Source organism: Corvus kubaryi, unplaced genomic scaffold, assembly GCF_017639235.1.
Source record: "Corvus kubaryi isolate FWS band 111438036 unplaced genomic scaffold, C.kubaryi_AGA036_p1.0 37394, whole genome shotgun sequence".
Classification (NCBI taxonomy): Eukaryota; Metazoa; Chordata; class Aves; order Passeriformes; family Corvidae; genus Corvus; species Corvus kubaryi.
Window position 1 is genome coordinate 5,699,472 of NW_024581133.1, and position 20,437 is coordinate 5,719,908.

Sequence of the window (20,437 nt, forward strand, 5' to 3'; positions counted from 1 at the left end):
GCATCCTGCAGCCTGGCCAAAGGCCACCAGCTCCCTCCTCACAGACAGCTTTGAACCCTGACAAGACAGGACCTCTCACCTCAGAGTTGGTCACTTCTCACAAGCTGCTTTTCACCACGTTTCTCTATGCAGACACACAGAACTGCAGCCAATATCTTTACCAGTTGCCCAATATTTATCATTGGGAAATAGGCAATATTTTTGCTCATGGAGCAGGGACTATGCAACAAGAGGAATATCCCAGGGTCCAAAACACATCTGGGTTCCCACCCTGGGCTGCTTGAAGTGCCAGTGTCTGTCACCTACATGGTGGTAACACCTGTGGCAAGTGCACTCAGAAGTCGTTAACACCCCACTTTTAGCTCTGACTAATCTCACCAGCTCTTGGCCTCATGAACCACAGCTCTGAGCTAAATAAAGGTTTATTAAAGGCCTCATTAACAGGCCTAAGGCTTGGGCATGATCCCACCACCTCCTTATCAATGGCAATGGCTAAACTCAGCACAAGGAAAGGCACAATCGCATTTCTTTGCTGGCTCATTTGGGTAACCGGGCAAGAAGTCTGGTACCCTCTCATCCACACAATATGAATTTATCCAAATCCACATCTGCCTCTCTTCCTCATTACCCAGCTTTTTCCATCCCTATCATTTCCAGTGAGCAGCACTTGCTGTGCAACCAAGAGCCAGGACAGACCTGGTCCTTTTCCAGTCCTAATAAGCCCCAGGATCCTTCTTGGTGGCTCCCATCAGCAACAGGTCGATCACAGGAAAGGTTATTGTCAAAATATCCCTTTCTCTATTGTCTGGGGCTCTTCCACAGCTTGGAGCCACACAAAGGCTGCTGGCTGGGAGGATGACAGTGCCAGGTGAAAAGCTGTGTGAAGGGATCCACGTCCAGCAGGATCAGCACTTCAATAGCAACGCAGGGAATTTTTAAAGACATTTGTTTATCTCGGCCGTGTGCCACCATCTGATTGCCTGAAAAGCCCAGGAGGGCACCTAAATACAATATCTCCCAGAGAGTGACAGTCAGGGCAGTCTTCGCTTGGAATCAAACAGACACCTTCAATACAGATGGAAAGGACTAAAAAAGAAGCATTAAAAGAGCAGTTACATCCCTCTCTTACCCGTGGTGCCTGTTTCAACTTCTCAGGCTGTCATTAGGGACTGCCATGGGGGACTGTGTCACAAATGAACAGCACAGACAGACACACAGAGACACAGCTCCTGCTGCCAGCAAGGAAAGCCTCCCCAGCAGCACAGGGCAATGGGGCACAACTGCTGGTACACCTGCATCAGCCAGAGATCTGCCTTCTTCCCTGAGGGTGATGGGAAAACATGGAGAAGGTGGTTTGCCAGTGCAAGAGAGGATAGGAACTACTGTAAGCTGGCTTTAGGATTTCTCTCACAATTCTGTAAAAGCACCACTTCCCTGTTGCTCGTGTTGGGAAAGATATCATGATGGTTTCAGCTTCTGGCTACAGCTTATAAAGCCAAAATTCTAAGTCCACCCTACTTCTCCAGAGAGTTGCCCACCCACCCCACCCTGATTTGTCAGTATAATTTTCCAAGAGAAACCAAACACAGGAAAATGATTTTATACCAAGTTAGACTTTTCCCCCTCCTTTTCTACTGCTTGGATGGAGAGGCAAACCCCAGAAAATTCTGAACTGTCCAAATGAAAAACCTATTCCTCATATGAACACTCTGAGATGGCTTAAAGCAATGAAAAAAATCTTCTTCAAAACCTGCAGACTGTCAAAACTCCTCACAGAGTCATTTTGACAAGCTCAAACCATAAACCCTGTAAGGTTTGCTGCCCATTAACATTCTCGGATGATTCCTTTCTCCATTTGATTGCCACCAAATGCAAACATCAGTTCTTTGAGACATAATCATGTCTTGTAATGAACAAAAAGAAGAAAAAAGTAAGGAAGTTAGAAAAACAATCCGAATATCCAAAACCTTGCAAACCTGCGCTCAATCTGCCTGTAACTAGATTGTCTGAGCTCATCGTCCTTCCTGACAGCTCTGCACAGGTAAACAAAATGTATTTTCACTGTTTTGCACAAGCAATTTTGCACACAGTGAAACATTAGCATTACATACCTAAGCTGGTCCAGCCAAAACAGACAGGGAGCCAATGTCCCTGCAGCAGTCACAGGGATCCTGCGGGGGGATCTTCACATGCAGGCTGTCTGGCTAAGGAAACCTCCAGCGAGTCCTACCAGCTAATCTGATCCCATGAAGGGCCCCACGTTGTGCACAGCCCCGTTACATCACCTGGAAATATTTATGGAGAAGAACAGCTCTTTTTCCATGTGCCATGAGTCACTGTGAAGATCTATGCTTTGCACTCCCAGGTATTTTTAGGCAGCGTGGATGGCTGCAGGATGGACCAGGAGTGCCACACGTCCCTCCTTAGCCACTGGGCTGAGCTCCCCCCGGAGCTGTGGCTGGCAGCCTTAGACAACAGCATAGATCAGCAAGGCTCTGCACTCCTGTGACACTACATCAATAAACGTGCAGCTGAGACAAGGGAGTGTGGGCACATAAATATATATAATTAGATTCCCATTGGTTTGAGATTTTCCCCACGCAGTCTGCCTCTGGGCTGCACCTCCCCAGCTCAGTTGGAACAACAGATATATACTCTGTCAGGGCTTTGATATATTAAAACCAGGAGGTGTCTGAGTCCACTCTAATCCTCTTCACATGGCTCATTTTTAACCAGGCTTTCTCACAGAAGCCATCCCAAGGACACCTCCTCCAGCTGAGTAGGGGGACTGGCATGTCCGCAATGCAGCAACAATGGAAAACTGAGGGAATTGTGAGGAAAGAGGCCTTTTGCTCTCTCTCCTCTCCCAAACATCACCCATGACTGACTGCTGCCACTGCAGCTCCAATCCGTGTGTGCAAACACTAGACCCTGATCTGGCTGGGGAGAGACACTGCCTGGATGCTGCAGGAGCAGATGGAAATTTCACCTGGAAGAGCAGTGCATAAATAAAACTGATAAAAAGTTTTAGGACTTGTGGAATGTGCATAATGTGCTTTATCAGTGATATCAGCTCCCATGCTTAAACACTGCCAGTGGCTGCCAGAGAAAGAAAAATAAAAGGTCTCTTATAAAATTATTATCCTGTCACTTAAGTCAACAGCAGTGATACCACGACAGAAGCCAGCAGTTATGTCACATTGTTTTATCACTGTAATTACATCAAGAACACAGTAACTGTCTGTGAGAGATAAGATGATGGAAACAGCTCTGCTGAAGCTTCCTGTTCACAGCACAGGGATTTGCAGGCTGGTTTGGGGTTTGGACATTACATTCAATTACTGTCCTTGAGTGCTGAAGAGTCATGTCAGTGAAGAAATACAACCAGAGGGCTCCCCTGGCTCTTCCTGCTGCAGGTGGGTTGTAGGAGTTATCAGGGTCAGTCCTGAGGATCACAGAGGACCAAATTAATGGAAATTGGCCTCTGGAGGATCCCTGGGCTTCACAGACTGTTCAGGCTCCTAAAAATGTACAGCAGAGTGACATGAACACTCCCACAAAGTGGTGCAGGAGAGCATGTAGCCACATTTGCAGAGCAGGAATCAATCGACCCAGGCAGAAGGGGTATATACTCAGGAAAAAAACATGTTGTAGGCTAAGAAAGGACTTGGCATGAGAAAGGTAAGCAATTCTGTGCAGCTTGTAGAGCTGCAGGAAAAGGCACTGAAAACACTTCTGCTGACCCCAAAATGATCTGCAGTCCTTGATCTCACACTCATGAAAAGTGGTATAATCCCTACAGACCCCATTAAATTCCCAAACAACTGGCACCATCCAAATGTTTCCTTCAAGCTGGTAAATTCCTAATGCATCATGAAGTTGTCACTATTTGCTGTTTTTCCATCCCACTTTCCCCTTTGCTCAGGGATAGAGTGCAATGAGGTTCCTTCAGAAATCCAGCAAACTCCTTGCTCCTATATCATGCCAAAAACTCATCTGTTTCTGTCCCTCTTTCCCATGGATTCTGTGTTTATTGTAAGTTGTTCTGCACCACTGCATACAGCATGCAGTACAATGGAGCCTGGGAAGCTGCAGTCATAGCAGCTTCTGGTTGTCAGGCGAGACTGTGAAAACAAATAGTAAAAATGAGTTTCAGAGCAGTCATTTGGGGTTTTTTGGCCAGGTCACAGACATTTGTAAAAGGAGAGAAGGTGCCAGACTGGCCCCAAACCTACCTACTGTTTTCCTACCATCCCAGCCTCCCTCTTACTCAGAAATGCATGGAATCGTGTAGTTATTAGACCTTCCCACGCTTGGACAAACAGGATTCAGGCAAGGAGTACACACAAAACTCTTTCTGCATTCACGGCAAGTGGGCTTTGATTTCCTTTGCTCGTAGCAGGGAATGACCCTCACAATGCCATTGCCTCCGTTATCCCAGAGCCACTGCTTTCCAGGGCTGGGTGGAGCATGACAACACCTCAGTCACCTACAGGACAAGCACTTTCCAGCACTTCATTACTGCTGCAGAGAAGTCCCAAGGCAACCTCGGTGCTGTAAGATGGATGGAGGGACCATCTTCTCCGTGAGACAATGCAGAGGAAGATGATGCTGGGGAAAACAAAACTGTTTGCTGTTTACTACCCTTTCCACAAAAGTTTGAAATAAAATATCCTCTTGTCTGAAGTCAAGAGCAGCAGTGCCATTAAGGATGATCCATCATGGCACAGAACTTTATCACGGTAATTACATCAGGAACAAGTTTACCATTTGAAAAAGAAGAAAGATTACAAGAAGCAATCCACCAAAACAGCTGCAGTGTCACAGCTGAGAGATATGCAGAGAAGAGAAATGCATTACATGGCAGCAGTTGAGAATGAATTCCAGGTGGGAAGGGCTGTGTGTTCATAGATTGTGTTTAGAGCACTGGAGAGAATGACTTCTTACAGCCATATGATCAATGGTCCTGCAGGCACAGGATTTGCATTTGCATGGGCACTTTTGCTAATCATGCAAATGGGTTTCCAGAGGGCCTTCAGAGAAACGCAGAATCACCCATGGCTTTTTCAAGATTCCCAAAGAAATTAGCCTAATCAAAGTCCCTGACAGCTACTCAGGCTGGAACTGTCTTGGATCAAGAGAAGACTGTGCTTGCATGTCTCTTGACATCTCACATTTACTGCACAGCCATCAGCCTGAACGTTTGACCTGTCAGCAGCTCAGGGAAAGGACCTCTCTTGTTTTAATGCCTTGTGGAGACACACAGGGGATGCTAAACCGGGATCTTGTGTGAAGCCTGTTCCCAGTATGGCAGGAGCAGACACCAGTGAGACAATATCCTTTTTTTCCCCACAGAGCAAGGGTCATGTGTCTCAAACAAAAATGCCTTAATTGTTTTTCTCCTTTTTTTTATTTTGACTCATTAAATTCTTGAGGGGGAGCATCACATAACCCTCCTGAGAGAAAATGAAGGTCATTACAGCCATTATCATTACCGTGCTAAGCTCCCAGCAGCCATATAATTTAAGGCAATCTCCTCTGCCCTGGAGTCACTCTGGTGTCTTGCCCATCACAGAAACCTGCCCTGCTCACCTCGTGTGACCTGCCAGGCACATCCTGAAAGAGGCATTATGTAGGAGAGAGATTTGGAGTGAATGGCTAAGAGGGAAAACACCAAGAACAACTGAGCAAGAGCAGGATGAGAGAGCAAGAATCGCTGCCCTCACAAGGAGATACCCATTCACACAGGTCATGGGTGAGACAGCCATTTGCAGGGCATGTGCCCTCACCTTCCTGGCACAGGCCTGGACGAAATTGTCATACAGCCTGCAACAAATTATCAGCCCAGTAATAAAGATTACCCTCTCTTCTTTATGCCAGGCCCTGATCTTACTAAGCAACTCTAAACAACGCACACACATCAGTCAGGAGACTCCAGCCTCACCTGCTGACTGCTGTGATCCTGGATCCTTTCCAGACCAGCTCCAGGCCACAGCACAATACAGAGAAAACACCCACTGCTGGGGAAATTGTGCTATTATTGTGACAGATGGGTTCACTTATAGCCCTCCAGCTTGATATTTCCATGGTATCTCTAAACACTGGTCAACCAAGGATTCCCAGCCCTTCCATACTCAGTGCCCAGGAACACTCCCTGCCGTGAGATACATCCCAATCAGAGCTACAAAGACTCATCCCCTCTGATCTTCAAAGCACTTTATCTCAGTGCCTAAGCAGAGCTCAGGCTGTGCAGATGCAGGCATTCACTTCTGCAGAAGTTGCATCTGGAGGAAGGCACAGAAACATGGAGTTCCTGTGTGAGTAGAAATGTCACTGAACTGAAAGCTGAGCCAGGGCCCAGTTTGCACAGGAAAAAAAGCCCAGCAGACGTTTCGTCTCTCACTGGGAAGCCTTTGTTGATGCTATTGCAAGTAACACTTTGATAGTTATGAGAAAGCCCTTCAAAGATGTTCTAATTGGTGGTAATAAATTTTAGATGCCCAAAGAAGTTGGTAGAAAAACAGACAGGTTAGGAATGGAGTCAGGACAGGTGGGAGCGAAGTTTTAGGGACAAATTGCAAAGGACAAACATTTTGCTTTTGTTGTTGCACAAACTTCTGTTTAAAAATCATCAACAGAGCAGGAAAAGAGCATTTTGCAGAGGGCAGGGGGTGTAGAAAGTCAGCTCCCCAGCAGGATGGCTGCAGCATTCATTTATTAAATACATGGTAGACTGAGGTAGGATTTAAAAAGTAAAGTAAGTTGAGGGTGTGAAAAACCAGCCAGCTTTCAAAGTCATTTAAGAAAAGATATCCATGATAACAATAAAATGAGAATGAGAGACCAGTTCTCTAATAATCAAGCTTCAGTTATGATACCCTGCCCCGAAATGTCTTGAGATAACTGTGGGCAGTTCCCCCACCTCTATTAGCAGAACACTGCTCTAGTTGTGGCTGGGTTCAGGTTAGAACTGGAGCTCTTCCAAAATCCTAATGTGCCCCGAGGGACAGATCAAGGGCTGGGGCTTTATCTCCATGCCTGTCTTTCACAGACAAATGCTCAGCAGTGTTTCTGAGGTCCCATCACCTCCAGCACAGGGCTGTTGGAGCTTTGGGCAGGTACTGCTTGCTGGGGCAGAAGGGAGAGTGAATTTTCTACAGATTATTTTTGCGTGGCAAGGGGAGAACTTACCCAGTCACCACATGTGCTTGTAAAGCCATCACTGTGTTCACCCAAGCATTCAGATGGATGAACACTAAAGAAACTGATAAACACCTGCCACAAGAATGGTTTCTGCTTCTTCAAAAAGTCAGATTTCTCTAACACAGCAGAGATGCCATTGCAGACTAAGTTGCAGCAACTCCAGGACAGCAGGGTCCCTGCTCTGCCTGCATCTATCTGTAAGGGACAGATTCAAAGCCTATGAAGTCTTTCTTGTCTTCAGTGCTTTATATCTCAAGCACTTAGCCTCTGTAGTCCATTGAGCTTGTGAAAACAATGTCACATCCCCCATAACAACATCACATGGACTAACCAACACTGTCCTGACAGCCTCTGGTCAGGGCCCAGACAAGCTGACAATAAGCTTCCCATGCACATCCTTTGACAAAAACAGAAGCTCTCAGCACCCAGGGCTTTCAAGCTGATACTTTCACTCTAGCTTTAATCTCCAAAATCAATTAAAAGCAAAGCAAATAAACCCGAGAGATCATCTCCCCCCCGTCCTGTTTCTTTCAGCTTCACAGGCAGGAGAAGAAATGATCCTTCATAATATCACATTGAAAGCACGTACCACAGATGGCTGTCACTCAGCCATTAAGTGCAGTTTTGCAATTCCACCTATCACTCTATGAACCGGGATGATTTGTGCATACTCGATGCATGAGTAACACACAGGAGCATCCTGCATCCCTCATGAAAAGTCATTATAGATAAAACAGCCAGATCCCTGATAAGGCTTCAAAGGGGCTGGGAGTGTATTGCCTTCAAAAACATTGCCAGTCCCTCCTGAGATAAGTCACTCTTGAACCTGACTTGCACTCAGGCTCAGCCAAGCTCGCTTTCACACTCCAGAGCTCTGCTTCTTGCTGCTGTGGTAAACACGTCATCTTGTCTGCAAAGCAAGGATGTCTGAACAGGGAAGAGGTGGAACCCTCACAATAAAATGCCTCTTGGGTTACCCACCAAGCAGACTGCAGGATGCAAAGGCACAGGCTGTCAGACCTAGTGGATTTCCACCTGACACTGAGCTGAGTCATTTTACCGCAAGTCTTCACCTTTTGGTGCTGCCAAGCATCATCTCCTGGGTAGTTTGCATGCAATGCTGCAAGACAGCAGTGTTGAGTCATCCCATTCATTGCACCTTGCACTGTGGCCAGTCTGCTGAATTTTTCATTTGTGTGGCTGCCTGTCCGATGAGTCTGTGAGTCACCATCCACAGAGAGCTGCCAACCCCAACCACGAGGAACATCTCATCCAAAAAGATGGGGCCTATTTCTTGCTCCAAGAGAATGATCAACTAAGCCCCATTGAATATCAAGTGCTGCAGGAGAGAGGAGTATAACATAAGGAGGTTGATAGAAAAGCTTCTGTTTTGTTGGCATGTTTTATAAGAAAGCATAATAATTCAATAATATTTTAGATATCTGATATTTTGTGAAAGGAGCCACAGTAAAAAAACTCTCATTTTCCTTAACACATCCATAACACATTTCTGAACATTCCCTTAAACCAGAGCTACAGAGGCACCAGCTTGTTAATTATATTAAGATAAAGGGGAAATTTGGCAATTAAGCTCCCATTTTTTGCATATGTCCCTGGTAGGCTTCTGATAACACTGTCTGCTGCCTGAAGGCAGCATTCCCCCACACAAGGTTTCCTGGAGACCTGCTGCTATGACTAAGCCTTCCATCACTGCCGTGTAATCACGAGCTCACACCAGGAGGTAAAGCTGCTCAGACTGTGGCAGCCATTGTGGCTTGAACTTCTCTCACAGAGCATCTTAGGATGAGTTTCTCTACTGCCAAAAGCTCAGCAAAGCAGATTTTAATGACTCTGCCAGCAGGAGCTGGTGGAATTTTTTTGCCCCTTCATCTAAGGGAGGTGATTCTCAAGGACCTGAATTCGTGTGTTGGCTCTGCTGGTTACTAAGGCTTGATCACTGGAACAGGAGAGGAGATGGAAAAGAGCAAAGCCGGTAATTTCATTCTGCTCACATGCACACCAACCTCCCTGAGCACACATGAACACACAGTTAAGTGTCCAGCACATGCTGATTCCACTTCTGCCAGCCCATCCCTATCCAAGTTTAATTCTGAGACCATAAAAGTGACCTGAGTACAGCATTTAAGTACTGCTGTAGTGCTGCCAGTGAAGACCAGCCAAACACAGCGGGCAGTATGGGAGAAGAAAGATCCCCAGTAGGGATGAGACACAGCACAACCCCACCCCATTTCTAGTCCCCACCATGTGCTTCCCAATAAAAGAAAGCAAACTCTGAACTGAGGCAACAGAGCTTCAGAGAAATCTGAGCTGAAGCGATGGTTAAACCTCCCCACATCCCAATAACACTAAAGACTTGTTGACTGTGTAATTCCACATAAGGTTTCACAGTACAAGCATCAGCAGCATGGGTTTTTTCACCAGCCCTGCAAAGCAAAACGCTGTTTCTCGGTTTGTTACCTCCACCCAAGTGCCACCCCTCACCAAGAGCTCAGAAACAAGGGAAATGTTCCTTTCATGATTACTGCAGAGTATTCCCCAGACAAACACATTGCCTTACCTCAAACATTATTTAAGCATTTAGTTAGTTGCATTCCTTGTCTGTGTGTGGAGGATTGAATTTTCCTTTACTTAGATGAATTAAATGGCTTTTGCTCTTCCTCCTGCCCTCCAAACAATCAAACAATCACTTTTCTGAAGAGCCCGTATTTTCTGTTAGTTTCATCTGAATAAATTCTGAAGTTTGAAGCTTCTCCTGCTTCCATCAAATCTGACCTGAGAGACAAGTGGCAAGTGGGGCTGAGGAGAATGTAGGGAAAACAGGCTTAATTAAATGAACTTAGAAATATCAAGCCTCATGATCAGAAGGTGAGATATATTCATTTCTAAAGATCAGGAGAAAGAGGATGGAGGAGCAAAAGAAGAGATAAAAGCTTTTGGTATTGAACAAAGTGGCCATCAAGAGGCCCAACTAAATTTTCATTATACCTTGATAATAACTATAAAAGGAGCAGGAATTCACCATCTCAGAATAATGAGGAAAAACACTCAATTTGAATTGTCCATAAATACCCTGTGCTTGGAGGCTTTGCACTTCTCAACATTTAAATGGCAGTTTAAAAAGAAAATAAAGACATGAAGGAGAAGGGAAGATGTACCCTTAGGGAAAAAAAGCAGGAAAACAAAGATCTTTGTATCCATTTGACTTGATGTAAGCATTTGCCCTATCAAGAACTAATTAGCAGCGGAGAAATAAGCATGGGGGTGGCTGAAAACGGTGGTTTGTTACAAGCAACACTTATTACGGTGAGATTTGACTACATTACAGTCTGACAAGCACAAGCCTAATCCACCACCTTAGTGCTGCACAGGCTGCTGCTTCCAACAGGGTTCAGACGCCTCTGCTCACTCGAACCCAGTGGCACTCGAGAGCCCCCGCTGCGATCAGGGGCGGGTGCACAAAGCTTTCTACAAAAACTCCACAAGAAGCACTCCTTGTTCACGAGCAACCAGCCAAACAGGCAAAGCAGACAAAGGCAGGAGGAAAAGTATCATGATCCCTATTTCTTGTACAAGAAGCTGAGCCGCAGAGAGGTGAGCGCGTACTTAGAGCTCGTGTGCTGTGTCAGTGATACAACCAACATGCCTTTCTTGTTTATCTAGACATGCTAGGAGGTCCTGGTGCCTTTGTGAATCTCAGGGTTAAGTGCACAGGCTCCCGGGCTTGTATTTGTTCAGACTTAACAGCAATCAGCAAGCCCAATGCCCGCAGGCTGCCACGATTGCCACAGCACCAGTGACTGTTAGAAAGCCAGCTGAAGCAGAACTGAAACACACCAGCGATAGATAAACAAATACAAAGCCTTGTAGTCAAGCAGAAATGAATTCTTAAATTGATACCCAACGCTGGCCATCTTAAAGTTGTCTCTGAAGGACAGCTCCTGCATCCTGCCACCCTGATGGGCAGTAAAGCTGGGCTGCCTTGGCTTGTGCTGAGCAGAGACTTTCCAGCAATGTCACCTACTAGTTACCCACCAGGGGATCACATTTTCCCAGTGTAAGCATCCCTTGGGGAGCATCACAGAGTGGGACAGGCTCCATTTGCAGGTTTCAGGACATTTGCTGCATCACAGGTCACACACACACACAGATCTGCATCTTGTCTATGAAGTGTGGTGCTGCCTGCAGAGACACACCCTGGTGCAAAGCAGCTTAACAGCAGTTTCGAACTTAATGCACGAGAATGTCCTGCTCAACATGCTTGAAGGAAAAAGCCTCTCCTCTCTCATGGAAGGACACAAGGTGCTACTTCACACTTGTTGGATGCCCCTCTATAAATCAGGCTCTAGCTGACGTGTTGTGTGGTACAAAACAGACTCTTTAGCCATGACTTGAAATGGGGCCAAAGTTATCAGACTTGAAAGGGATGAAAAGTATTTCCTCTGTAGCAGATTTATTCTTGTTCTATCTCCTCACAGCCTGCCATTTAATTACATTTGCACCAAGCAGTTCTCCATCTAAAGTCTCAGCTGCATGTTAGAAGGCAAACCAGTCACTGGAGTAATTTTTGCAGGTGCTTCCCTTCTTCTCTCATATCCCCCACATTGTTCAAGGGACAGTAAAATCACCCTTGAGATCTTACCTTTCCCACCAGGAAAAGAAAGAGAATCCTTGCATAAAGTTCAGCCCAGGATACATGAACCAGCCCTCCTTCCACAGCCTCCAACCACATCAAAAGCTGCACATAACTGGGAATACCCAGGAGAGCTGATAGGTCTAATAAACAGTCTCACCTTTCTTGCAGTTACTGGAGGAGTCAGGGGCTCTTATCAAACTCAGCTCTACCTTATCACCTCCTCACTGCCTCCCTCTTGCTTCTGACATCCCCTCCTGGAGGTGTTTCACTGTCAGCTTCTCGCAGCCAGATACTTTACAGACCTAATAGGAGCAGACAAACAACGTCTCTCTCTGAATGATTAGCTGATAATCACAGACACTGTTTATGCCAAGTTTTTCGAATAGAGAAACCCAGTTCAGCCTCCCTTCACCCCAGCATCCCACTGCCAAAGCCCACAAATCACTTAAATGTAAGGGACGGATGAAAAACAAAATCCAGCTCATACTGTCTGCCATCAAAAAGCTGCTAAATAATGCAAAGAAATTGAAACAATTTGGTTTGGATGATTGATTATAGGGAAATTGCTCATACCTTCAAAACATGGCACTTCTAATCACATCTTTGTTTCATTTGTCAGCAAGGAAATTAAGTTCCTCTCCTGGCACAGGGCCTGTGCTGTCCTGTTAGCTGCCTTTGGCACACTGCATCGCTTTGCAGCAGTTTCTCGGCCCCACTTTGACACCTCACCTTCCCCCACCTGAGCTGCCAAGCTGTGACCTTCTGGGACATGAGGTTTGGCTCCAGTTTATCAGACTACAGTGGCTCAGGTATTCACTGAGGCAGTTCTCCCAGCTGCTCACATTAACCACAAAAATCAGCACGAAGTGCAGCACCTGAGGATTTGAAGTTCTCTCCAAGAAGGTCTTCCCAAACTTGAAATTCCCTCCTTCACCTTAATGCATTTATGTAGTTTTAAAGAGACTTGACCTTCAGATCTTGAAAGGAATATCAGTAACTGCCTCACACATGAAAAAGCAGAGGGATGAAAGAGGCACGTTTGTGTCAATAGAGAGCAGAAAACAGTCCCACTGGCACAAAAAAATTCTTCTCTTCCTCTCAGCTCCTAAAATCCAGCAACAAAAGGGATCTCCTAGTCCTGCACTGTGCTATGACAGGCAGTAGCTCTCGCTATCCTTCGAATTAATTTAGAAAGCTCTATTTTAAAAACAAGTTCTGATTTTTGCCTCTAGCATTCCCATTATGAAAGGCTGTTTCAGAACATTGCTGTTCTGACAGTTCAAAACTTTCTTTCAATTTCCTGCCTAATTTATGCCTGGCCAGTTTTACACTCATGTTGTTACAGCAGTGCTGTTCTTTGGTTTAAAGAGTTCCTTCTCCTCCTGATGTTTGCTCCACAATGATATATGAACAGAGCTGTCACATAAGGCACGTTCAACCTAGTTTTACCACTAAAAGATGAAGACTTTATCTATTTATAGATGGGTTTTTAACTCCTCAAGGAAGCGTCTGTGTTTTCATATTGTGCTTAATTATAGATACATATGGTAGAAAGGCATTCCATGGGATCATCAGAGGCAGGATCAAATATGCTTAAATAACTTAAATAATGGTTGTTTGTCAAATATACTTAAATAATAGCTGTTTGTCTAAAACTCACTAGGAAAGGAGATCCCACATCTTTCCTAGACAGCCCATTTTAGTGTTTTACCCCTCTAGGGATTTCAAGGGTTTTCCTAATAAACACCTTAAATCTTCACCCTGAATTCAATCACTTTCTTTTTCTTACATCAGTGACCATGGAAAATGACTCATCATCAGCCTTTTTATAAGTACTCCTTCTGTGAGGAAGACCAACTGCATCCCATTTCCATTGCTTCTCTCTTAAAATGAGCAAATGCAGTGCCTCCAATCTTTGTCCGCAGGACTTGTTTGTCTGACCTCTTATCATTCACTTGATTTGTTGTTAGGCTTTTTTTTTTTCACCCTGGGCACTCCAAATCCCTTAATGGGTGTAGATAAAGTTCCGCATCAGTTCTGGACACCCACACTTGGCTGAAGCCCTGTCAGCCCCAAGCAGGCTGTAATCATTGCCTCACAGGTCTGGCAAAGAGCACTCTTGTTAATACAATCTTGGATACAATGAGGTGTTTTGCTGCTGCCTTGCATGGCTGATTCATATTCTGCTTGTGAACCGGCGCAACCCCAGCCCTCTCCAGATGCCTCATTGTGTATTCCCTGTTTTGTGTTTGTGTATTCTGCTTTGCCTGCCCCAGAGGAGTGCTTTGCACTTGTCTTAATTTCATCTCTTTTGCTTTCAGGCAGGATCTCTCATTTGTAAGGATTGTTGTAAGGGTTGAGCCTCCCTCTCAGGGTCTTGTGTTTACCTGGCACAATGACAGGCAGTGTTTAAGACCCCTGAAGAAGGCACCCTGCCCTCCAGCACAGCTCAGCCAGGATATGGATGCAATCTCCACAACTAGTTACATAGCTCTTCCAATATTATTATTACTAACAGTCATTAAGCGTCTCTTATTCCTGATTTTTAGAGATTACTTCCCCCAAAATGGCTCATGTACCTTCCCTTCACCTTCTACATCGTGCCTGCTACAACGGCACCATCCAACACCACTCCATGAGATCCACCTTTCAGATCTCTTCTCCTATTACCTGAACCCTCCCATCCGCCACATGACACTGTCCCTACTCTGTGGCCCTACTCACCCTTGCCAACACCCTAAATCAACCACAGCCTTGAGGTGGGAACTTCATTTCCCCTGAAGCAGCTTCATAACACTTTTCAAAGCTGGAATACACCAATGCAGACTTTAACACAAATTTCCTCTAAAGACATGTTAAATCAGGGGTCAGAGAACAAACTTACATTCTAGTGATTACATCCCTACAGAACAAGGTACTCTTCTGCTCTGCTTCCTAGGAGCCTTCAGTACCTCTCTGCACCCAATGTCCTCCTCCCACGTCCACCAAGATTGGCCAGGGCATTGCAAAGCTCTCAGGAGTTCCCCCACTACACTGCCAGTGCCTCTTCACAGAAAAAATCCTCTGCATTATCCCAGTGGCCAGGGAACAAGTAAAGTAAATGCTCTCACCACTCACCCACTTTTGTTTGCTTTGACATAAACCCAGCTCTCCCCTCCCTACCACCTTGCAGCTCAATTTTGACAGGAGGGACAGAGGCCTTTAAAGCTGGTAAGTTGTGAAGAGAAAACTTTCTAAATACCATTTCCCTGAAGGACATGGCACTGTCCTGGCATGATTTCAGCTGAGGATTTTTAAGTGCATCCCAGAACTGTTACCTCTCATAACATTGTGCCGAGGCATGGGGCAATCCAGCCCATGGAGAGGCTGCTTCAAGTCATTGGTTTTGGAAGCATGAGAGCAGCAGAAAGCTGCTGGGGGCCCAGCTTACAAGGCCCTAAGAACCAGAACTAGTGTGACAGCAGGTTTAGGGTGGAACACAATACAGGTTGGGACTAGGCTTGTCAGATGTCTTGGGAATATTGGGGGAGATAGGGGCTGGGTAATTGCATCCTTGCACCTCTTGCAGAGCCCTTCTCTGCTCAATGAGCATCACAGTCCTTCCCTGGAGGCTGTCAGCTGCTTATCAATGAAATGACAAAACAAAAAATAAACTCTTAGTGCAGCTGGGTGCTGGTGCTTGTGTGCCTGTAATGAGGGAGAGCGAGCAGAGTATCAGCAGGAGCGCTGGGCTAAATGGAGCAAAATGAAATCAGGTAGTGCTGCTGCTCCTTGTAAGAGAGTGATCCTTCAGGATTTGGCTGGAAAGCTGTTCCAAACCGCTGCCATGGACAGAATGCTGATTCTGAGCCCAGCTCTCTCTCACCCATTGACATTTTCCAAATGGCATTTTCTTGTGCTTGCTCAAGCATGGAGCAAGCCTTCCCCCTTTCCCTGGTGCTGCCTGCTCTCGTTCTCACGTCTGCTCCCCATTCACGCTACGTAGAGCAGGATCTTTCCTGCTTGCCAGAGGTGTGAAGCCAATGTAAATTACTTTCCTTTTTGCATTGAGGGAAAGTCTTATTATCAACCTGTCAGATCCAGACAGTTGCCAAGATGCTTTATAAGAAGAATTAAATCAGGCTCAATCTCAACAGATAGATTCTTGTCCCTCTTTGGGGGCCCCATGCAGGGCTCTGGCCTTTGCCAGCAGCAGCAATGCACATCAGCAGTGTTTTTAATGTTTTCTCTCTCAGCTGAGCTTTATCAGTCAAAGCCAAGCATGTGGGGGAGACTGCAGCAGCATAAAACAGTCCACTATCATCAAAGATTGGGTCATAAGAAAGTTGTTTCCCAGGCTTTTAGCCAGGGACATATCACAATGAGCTGATAGAGGAATTTCTTGGTTTCATCCTTGAAATGCAGCCCTCACCATTATTAGAAATTGATGGTCAGTAGGGACCAGGATAGCCCCCAAAGCAGTGGCATGCCAGAAGGGAAGACTGCACCCCTCACAGATAAAACGAATGAAATGAGAATTTTGCATAACAGAATGGGATTATCTGCTTACAATCCAGCCAAGACAGAAACACATCTTCCCCTCCCTGGCTTGGTAGGCTCCCTTCAGGGATCATGAACTCTGGTTCACAGTGGAAATGGCAGTCCTGGCACTGTTGTGGTAGTGGCCAGGAGAGTTATAACATGCTCTGGGAGAGGCTCATTGTCACAGTTGACTTCTCCAGCATCAAATATCAATATTTTTCTTGTCTCATGAGGCTTAATGAGTTCCCAAGCCACAGCTTTGAGGCTGGCATCCAAATCCATGTGAAATTCAGCAGCCTCCATGCTCCATAGGCAATGTGCGTTTTGTCTTTCTCGATAGGAGTAGAAAAATGTACTTAAAGCCCACAAATAAAATTAATAGCTCCTCAGATCCCTTCTCACCTGCTCTCCCATCTTCCAAGCCTCTACAGCTTGCATGCTACCTACATGGCTGTGTAGGAGACTTGATTTAATGCAGTGTCAAAGCACTTGTCTCTCTGAGGCTGGAGTCCTCCAGACGTGGCATCCCTGGATGACATGGATACCTGGTGAAAGCATGACTTCAGACCAGAAAATCCACTTCGTGCCACCATTCCTCCTTTCCCTGCTTCTGCAATCATCCCTGGTCACCTCTGCACTTCCTCTTCCCAAGGAGGAACAGCCTCCTGTCTCCTCAGTGTGAAGACCTTTGAGACAAGAGAAGTGTCAGAAAAAAAAATAATACAGACATAAAAATTTTCCTCTAAAAACACCCAAATGACAATTTATAGCCAACAGCTTTTCTGATGGAAAAGAAAAGCTCTTATTTGGATACCTTATGCTCACTGCCTTTGCTGGTTGCTGCTCTGTGGGAGAAGGTTTTGTGAAATTCAGAAGTGATGAAGGCAGTGGAAATTAGAAGGTAGCGAGAGTCCTTCCTTCTCTCATCATTCCTGTCCTGTTCCTACAGCCCACAAACTGGGATATGGCTGTGCATTGCTCCAGCTGCATTAGATAGCTCTGGTGCAAGTCACAGACACCCACACTCCCAAGCCAACGTGCTCCTGGGCCACGCTGATGAATTGTTTCATGCAGAACTGACACATTTTAAGATCTAATTATGATGACAAAGCTCTAAACAGTGTGGAGAGGACTCTCAGCCTTTGCTCATCAGTGCCCAACTGCTCCCACTGATTCCTTCTCTTGGAGCAGCAGTTTGTTAGCTGCAGGAACCGTCTGTTGTTTTCAGCCTGGGAACTAACAAACTCAAAGACGTTCAGCCCAGGATTTGATTTTTCTCTGCCAGAAGCTCAGATTTGATGCCCAGACCAGAGCCCATGACATTCTGGGTATTTGGCTTCCAGTCCCTTGTGAGCCAGTCAGTCCATGGCCTGGAAGGTTACAATTCTGCTGAGGATCAGTGGCTTTTGAAATGGGATCAGGTAACTGTATGCAGGCAAAACCAACCGTGCATTCCTTTCTTTTGCTTTATGCATAAATAGCCACTGCTCCATAAATCCTGCTGCCATCATGGCCTGCAGCAGTGCTCTCAGAAGGAAGCATACTCACTTTGTCCTTTAGCAGGGGTGCCAAGGCATCTTGGATTCCTCCAGAGCTGCTGTTCCGTTTGAGCTGGCAGGATTAGGACGGTCTGGAAAAAGCAACAGCTCATCTACATCATTTATAGGCCAAGTATAATAGGAAGTGTCCCATTGCCAGTGTGTTATAAGGAGTCTGCAAGACATCAGCCTCCATCCAGGGTGGCTGGAAGCTTCTCCAAAATCAGCCTACACACCTTGGCAGAATGGCCTGTCACTAATCCCTAGGAAACAACCACCTTTGAGAGCTAAAAATAGATACTATTTTAAAAAAGAACAAATTAATAACCCCTAAATTCCTGCATATTAAAACAATTAAGTCTCTACAGCTGCCCTCAAATTGGCTTTTCCCCTTTATTTACCTGTTTCCACACACCTCAGTTCTGGCAGAGACTGGCACATTCAGACAGGGCCTGCAAGTCAAGTGAGCTGTGAAACTTCTGAAGCCACAGACGGAGAAGCACGAAGGTTGTGTGCAGACACTTTGTGCCGTCAGTTTGTGCTCACAGATGAGCAACCCTGGCTGGAACAAAAGCATTCAGCATAACCAAGCACCAAGGAATAAACAGTTGGGCATTTCAGCACATCACGTTCATGGCTCTTCCCCTTGTTAATTCTGTCTTTTTCCAATGGTCATGGGCAGTGCTGAGGTTTTCGTAACAGTTTTTAATACCACAGAATCTCATGCCCTGAAACTTTGGAAAGGCACAAATAAAACATAAAATCGTTCTCATGGCAACACACTAGTATTGCCTGGAAATATAGCTTTTTGGTTTGGTTTTTTTTTTCACAGAAACCTTGTCCATTAAGTACTTCTCATACTTTTAGCAAAAGCATTCATGCTTTTAGAAGTGTGGGACTAATTTATTTCCTCTACTACTTTCAGTTTAGCTTTCGTAGTACGGAAAAGGAATGGGACCCAAAAGCCAAGGATGTTTCCACTGAAATCAGTGTGTTTGCCCCAGTGAGAAACCACCTTGGATCAACTCACAACCAATCTACTAATCATCACAAAAAGAACATTTTGGTGAGAAGCATCTCCCTTAGGGTCATGCCAGCTTTCACTTAAATGAAAAGATGCCTGTGATTTCATGAGAATCTGGATCTGGTCTGCAAAAAAAAAAAGCTCTTCCAGTCCAGCTGCAGGAATACAAGTCAAATCTTTGGGACTCTATAATTTCATTGCAAGATGTTACTTTACCTATTATAAATCTCCCCTTACCTTGTGGTGCCCAAGGTGGCCCCCCCAGCCCCCAAGATGTCAGATAGAACATGCTTATACTTGGCTGGTATTTGTGAATTTGGTTGGATATTAAAGGCCAGGAAAAAAAAAAGAAAAAAAGAGGAAAATAATTTCTTTTTTGAACTTCAGCTCTGGTGCAATTAGAGCCTGGGGTAAAAGCTCAGGCTGATTTTATTTTATCTCAATGGCTTATTTCTTCTTTCAGTTGCCCTCCTGTCCTTCCACCTGTTCTATAGATATACAGAAATCAAGAATGCCTTGAATCTGCAGTCCCTCATTAAACAAGACTCAGAGACCTTTTAGACCAGACACAGATGTCTCTTTATTTAAAGACATCCATGTACAGTGGGGCCCAGTGACTTCAATCAGCACCATGACACTACAATAAAGATTATAAATTAAAGAATATTTTTGAACCTGGCCTCAATTCCCTGTGATAAAAAAGCATAAGTTTAAAAAGTTGAAGAAATACTCAGTGCACTCTGTTGCTGTCATCAGACAATCCCTCTAGATCAGCAGTCTTGGGTTTTATCACACACACACAGAGCTCACAAGATAGCAATCAATTAAACATTTTTGCTAAAGCATTTAGTCAGAATGGGAACATCTGGAGTTGGGATTAGATTGTCCAGAACTAGCTGCCTGATAATTAATATTCTTTCATGTGGATCTTCTATCAAGGTGTCCCTCTGATTTCCAGCCATTCCCCTGTGGCTTGGAAACACTATTGAGTTATTGCTCATCCCCCAGCACAAGACTTGTACAGGAGCAGGGGAAGCAGATGAGCTGGAGGACTTATGTTTCAGCATTGCCTCAGGCACACCCACCAGACTATGCCTGAAAAATGTCACCTCACTCCAACGGCAACAGGAAAGAAAACACTTGAGGAAATGTTCTAGGAAATGTATTTGTATTGCCTCTGTAGGACAAGTGCAGGAGGATGGATTCACCATCACCAGACCGCACCTCCAGTTCCAACATCTTCATTTTACAACTCTAAAGGGCCACATCCTTCAATGGCCTCTGGACCATGCTCTGGTGCAACTCAGGAATGCAGCTTTTGCCATCACTAGGCAGGCCAAGCTCTCCATCCCTGTCTATCTTACATGTGCAAATTCAGGCTTTTCAGGCATAAACTGACATAATTGTTCCACACTTGGATGGTGGTTGCTGCTCCTTAGTTCAGCCCTAAAAGCCTGTCCAATTGAATTATTAACATTTCACTCTCCCATCAAGTCC